At 46.5% G+C, this 6,000-nt stretch overlaps 1 long non-coding RNA gene across 1 annotated transcript; it reads left to right on the top strand.

The window, feature by feature from the left end:
- Positions 1-3,689: 3,689 nt before the first annotated feature.
- LOC120962582 (uncharacterized) lies at positions 3,690-5,523 on the top strand. Its single transcript, XR_005753316.2, has 2 exons — positions 3,690-5,217; positions 5,311-5,523. It is a non-coding gene; the product is annotated as an uncharacterized lncRNA (long non-coding RNA).
- The last annotated feature ends 477 nt before the right edge of the window (positions 5,524-6,000 follow it).

Here is a 6,000-nt window from a genome sequence, read left to right on the forward strand (position 1 = left end):
AAAACAGAAAACGCGTATTTTTTCCCTTTCCTAGAGGCACGGCTGTGACTTTCGCGAAAGCACAACCGTGTCTCGCGCGGAAGCAAAACCGTGACTCTCATGAAAGAAAGAAAAACAGAAAACGCGTTTTGTTTTTCCCTTTCCGAGAGGCACGGCCGTGACTCTCGCGAAAGCATAACCGTGCCTCTCACGGAAGCAAAACCGTGACTCGCGAAAGAAAAAAAAAACAGAAAACACATTTTTTTTCGTTTCCGAAAGGCACGGCCGTGACTCTCGCTAAAACACAACCGTGCCTCTCGCGCAAGAAAAACCGTGACTTTCGCGAAAGGAAAAAAAACGCGTTTTTCGCGCAAAAAAAAATTCGAAGTTTTTTTTATCGAAAAGCTAAGAAAGACCGGGGGAAAACCAAAACGTCGAAAAAAACTGAAAAGCTAAGAAAGACCGGGGGAAAGCCACCGACGGCTTCTCCGCCACGTTCAGCACGCGGATCGCGCCGCCGCCGGGAGGCATCGCGGGGAGGAGGGGGGAGGGGCTCCGCCGCTCGATGGTGGGGGGAACGGGGAAAGGGCGGGAGGTTTCGGCCCTCTTTGAAATTTTTGGTTCGGAGGGGATCCACCGCTCGAGGGGGGAAATTACGGGGAGAACTGCTACACGTACGACGAGTTTGTATGATGTTGTGTATAACAGCCCTCAGCAGCCGTTCGATCAACTGGATGGACGAGTGAGATCCCGTCGTACAAAGTCGTACACAGTATTAATCGTACGCACAGCAATTTTGAATTACGGAAGCCCCTAGCTGACGCTCGTGGGCGTCAAAAACACGAGCTTCCGCGCAGAGCGCGATCTGAACGGGCCGGCCCATTCCCTGACGTCACAACGAGGCAGTACAAAAAATCCCAAAAAACTACGCCATATGAGGGATTCGAAGTCACAGCCATACGATAGATTAGTAGAATGCCCGTGCGTTGCCACGGGCTTCTGAAATCGTCAAAGATAGAGACACTATAACACGGTCCCAATTACATAATATTTTAAGTCCACTTAACTTTGTAATGTAAAGTGATAACAAAATAGCACATTAACAATGTATACATATAAGGGATGATCCAACTAAAAATCTATTAAAAATTACTGAGATATACTTGATGCACTTAACAAATTTTGATGCTTCTATGTCTCTTTCTCCGTCTTCTTTCATCTGGCAGAAACAAACGTGCTAATAATATGTATCTTTTCACCCGCCCTATCTCATAGATGATCATGAGCCAGCTGTAATTCCACAATGACCATAATATATATGTTTTACGATATTATATATTGTTTATATTATTAATTACAAAGTTCATGCAATTGGTCTTACACCATCCTGTAAGAACATACCACCCCTCATAAAGCATTCCAAATCGTCGTTTGATAACAAGGCATCTTCAATGTCCACGAACTTGGTTTTCTTGGGGCAGACATGATTGATTCGATGACTGTAATATCTCTAGGGATACAAACATAGTCTATCGTCATGATACAAAAATGAGCCAAATTTGTATTAAAATGAGACAAAATTGGTTGAATAGAAAAGGCAATATGATGAAAGAAAGATCGATAATAACATTGAAAAGAATACCTTGTGCGATAACATTTAAATTGGCATACTTTTTTGGTTTTTTATGAGATATCACCGCCTCCACATCATTATGTTGTGAAAAACTCGGCGAATTTTCGGCCCTTTTCAGCGTCGCCCTTCTCCAACATAAACCAAGTATACTTTGTTTCTTCACTCAAAATTGTGTTTTTTGTGTGATATTCTGAATATATGGAATACGTATAAAAAAATTTATTTGGATGATCCATGTTTAATTAATATATCTATATCCTTTTTTACTTTAATATATACTATCTTTTTTCGTACATCATTTTTTTAGGCATTTGTTTTCTTACAACAAAGGTTGCTGATCGAAGGCCCCAAGAAGCCCAAGCCCACTCGCATCATGGGCCAACCAGCACCCACCAACTCCTTCTCCTCACTCTCTCCACTCCCTTTCCACTCACGCACACAATCCAGATCACGGCGGAGTCACCCACACTCCCTCCGCTCTCGCCCCCACAGCCGCACAACCGGCGGCCTCGTCTCCCACCGCCGCCGCCGCCTCTCCCTCGCACGCCTCGCCGGCACCTCTCCCTCACCCGCATCACCGGCGCCTCTCCCTCTCGGGCCGTTGTTGCCTCTCCGTTGGCCCCGTCGTTGTCGCCCCTGATGTGCCGCGGCGCCGTGACCCGGCCTCACAGGCACGACCAGGGTGACAACAGCTCCCCGACGCCGCCGCCCTCCGCAAGGAGCGACGACAGCTCGAAGCTCTGCGGCACGGCGTGCGCTGAGCGACGCGCCGCGGGGACACCGCCGCCTCAGCCACCGGCGTGGCCGACCACCCGTCCACGTCCCCATCGCTGCCGCCGACCGGCCACACGACCTCACGCTAGTCCAGCTCGAAGCACGCGCCGTCGTGGCCCGCCTCTGGCTGCTTCAGCAGGCCAAGAAACCGAAACGCCCCCCGCGCCCGGCGACCTCGGCATCTCCATCGACCGTCTCAGCAAGCGCTACCTCGCCCGGCTCCCGCATTGCTGATGTGGAGATGGACTTGACGGCTGGGGTATTCGACCTACCTGCAAAGCTTGCATTACGATGATCTAGCAGAGCCTTCCTCTCACCACATGGCACCTGCGAACATGATTTTCGCTTGCCAATTTTCTCCTGACGCTTATTCGCCGCCATACTTCCCTTGCAAGCTCGCTCTCTCGTCCTACGCTGAGCTCTGGACTCATGACTCTGCTTGCCAGCGCCATAATCCGCTTTTGTTACCGGATCACTGGTTTGCTGGTTGGCACTTGGTAGGTGCTCATTGATTTTTATGAGGTTGCCATCTACATCATCATCACCTAGGGTTCTGCTTAGGTATGCACCTACAATATTATCGAATCATTATAAATAACCAATGAATGATTACAAGATGAAAGATGATCGTTGATGGGATATCTACCATCGGTTTCGGTGTTGCGAATGTATGTGGGGGCCGACTTGACGGTTGTAGCACGATCTATCTGTTCACTGTCGGATTGTTGCGTGATGGTTGGAAGTGTGAGAGTCGGACAATGTGCGTGAGGGTTGAAAGCGTGAGAGTTGGACAATGCGCTAGTTAGATCTGGACGTGGCATTGCGATCGATTCAGCACAAAGGGTGTTTTTCCTTCTAGCATAGTCTGCCTTTCTCTTCGCACTTGACTCCCCCTGCTCATCAGGGGTCCTGTTGTTTCGTTGTTCCTTTCGTCGCTCACGCTGCACTTGATTATTTTTTTGGAGGTTGATCGTACCCTCTTCCTTTTTCTTCTGATAAGATTCTCGTCTCCGTGCGTTTCTCTGCTCCCTTTGTTCTTCTTTCTCACGTTGCCACCCAGCTAGTACATTGTCATCAATGTACCCAACAATGGGAGTACTCGAAGCAGGCAACGTTGCATCAGCATGTGACAAGGATGTATAGCTGGAGCTAGTTGGGTTGGCTGGTTGAACAATAAAATTGAAACATAACCATATCATCCATGTTCAGCAAGCACGAAGCTGCAGAATGAGGTCATTCTATCCAACGATTACTTAATTTATGAAATGAAAAATTAAACACATGTACCTGATATTCTATGGGAAGGTTGATCAACACTTGTTATATCATCAAGAGGGGGTCGGGAAACACACTGAGTTTCATCTTGGAGGTTGGTCACAGTCTCATCTTTTTTCTTCAGATAAGCTGCTCGCCTCCGCGTGTTGTTCTGCTTCTTTTTATCGCCTGTGCAGTCATTGTTGCTTTCTTTATCACGTTGCCCCATAACTACCATTACCAAATTTACGCTACAATTATACCAAGTATAAATTCTAGATCCGTACCTGGTATCTCATGGGAAGGCTGATGAACATTGGTGATATCGCCAAGAGGGGGTCGAGAAACATTCTGCTTTTCACTTTGGAGCTTGATCGTATTCTCTTCCTTTTTCTTCCGATAATTTTCTCGCCTTCGCTTGTTTCTCCTCTCCCTTTGTTCTTCTGTCAAGTTATTACTGCATTCTTTATCATGCTTTCTGGTAGATAGCTTGGCGACATTCAGGAGTAGAGATGTTGTCTGGGAATCACTTGGGGTAGACGCTGGCGCAAAATCTAAACCATCATGACCATGGGCATTTAGGCAGACATCGTTATGTGGAGATTTTGGACCTAGAGGAACAGAACAAAAGCTAGTGGTTAGGCTCACAGATGAATATGAACACCCATAAGCACAAGAAGGGAAGGTGCGTCCCATTGCGACATTGTCCATTGGATGTTTTTTTAAGATGGATCTTTATTTGGTTCAGCACTTTGCAGTTCTTCCTCCCTCTCCTTTTTATATTACCATGTAAACCTCCTTCTAGCATATTGTCCCTGTTAGTCTAGCCCTAAGTCTGTACTCTTTAGATCACTTCCCTCTCTCTCACACCCTCCATTATCCATTTCCCTCTCACGTCAGAATACTTTTGTTTTGATTGCGACACCCCTCTCTCCCTCCTGTGCTCTCTTTCATTTCTCTCTCCCTATCTCTCACCCTCCACTATCCATTTCGCTCTCACGTCAGAATACTTTAATTGATCGTCCATATTTTTTAGCCATACTCTTGTGGGAATACACTGGGATTATGTGCTTTATAGAACAGTGAAGAACAATGGTAGGTTAGTTTTTCCTGAGAAAATACAAAATCAGAAAATTTAATTTGAGCAAGGCTTATTTTATCCATGTTTTTGCAGTTTGTGTTCTTCACTGGTGGCATCGTGTTTCTGACACTGATATTGAATGGTTCTACCACACAATTTTGGCTGCACGCACTTGGTATGGACAACTTGTCAGTAACAAAGGTTACCTTTACAAATTACAGGTTTCATCTGTGGGTTTTTTAACCTTGGAGTTAAAGAATTTGCGTTTATATCAGAAATCTTTTGAACTATAACTCCTCTTTCATTTCCCTAAGATTAATTAGTAAATAGGAAGATTATATGGTGTGATTGTTACACATAATTTATTTATGTGCCTATGAGTTCAGGGTTGGTGGATTATGCAATGTTGTGTTTACACCAGAATGAAGGTCAACAAGACGGGGTAGAGGTAAACCTGGACTTCCTTGGGGATGTAGATCAACAAGAGGGGGTAGAGGTACATCCGATGCCTTTCTCTGTTCCGGTGCCTTGCTATTTGAATTTCCCATACTTACCTTTTGTTCTGATGAGTGACCTATCACAAATGTAGGCCAACATGAGAAGCTAGAGTAGAGGTCCATTTCAAAGTAAACTTACAGGAGGACAAAGCTACCAACTGCTTACAGGAAAAGCTTGAACCTGGTCGAGCTGGGAACATTGATAAAGAAAAGGTGTAATTTAGCTTTGCGTAAAATTCAGAGAAGTTGCATATGTATAAATTGTATGATTCACAAGTCCGAAAACCTTCAAGTGTCTTATTGAATGTGCTGCCGGCGGAAGCATAAAAAATCATCATACGTACAGGAAGGTACTGCTCCATCAGAGTTCTGTACGTATGTGGGTTGGGCCCTGTTGAATGGACGAAGGGTTTAGGGTTTAGGCGAACCTGATCGGCGGAGGCGGATGCGTGCGTGGGGTTGTGCGGCAGACTCCCACGGATCGGCGGCGGCGGAGGCGTCAGTGGGATTGTGTGGCGACGGCGAGACCTAGCACTGTCACGTATGTGCATGATCTGAGGCGGCCTCCATGAGATCCGATGCGGCCTCGCTGGGGTCGACGACAGAAGGGATCGATGGCGGCTGGGGCGTGGTTCCCGTCGCCGTAGGAATAGATCGAGGGCAGCCTACTTCGTCATTTTTTTTTTCGTGCGAGGGGCCTCACTCCGGTTCGTCCGTTTTCTTCTGTTTTTTCGTGCGAGGGGCATCGCTACAGTTTTCCTCTGTTTATTTTCGTGTGGGGA

This window comes from Aegilops tauschii, chromosome 4 (genome assembly GCF_002575655.3).
Source record: "Aegilops tauschii subsp. strangulata cultivar AL8/78 chromosome 4, Aet v6.0, whole genome shotgun sequence".
NCBI lineage: Eukaryota > Viridiplantae > Streptophyta > Magnoliopsida > Poales > Poaceae > Aegilops > Aegilops tauschii.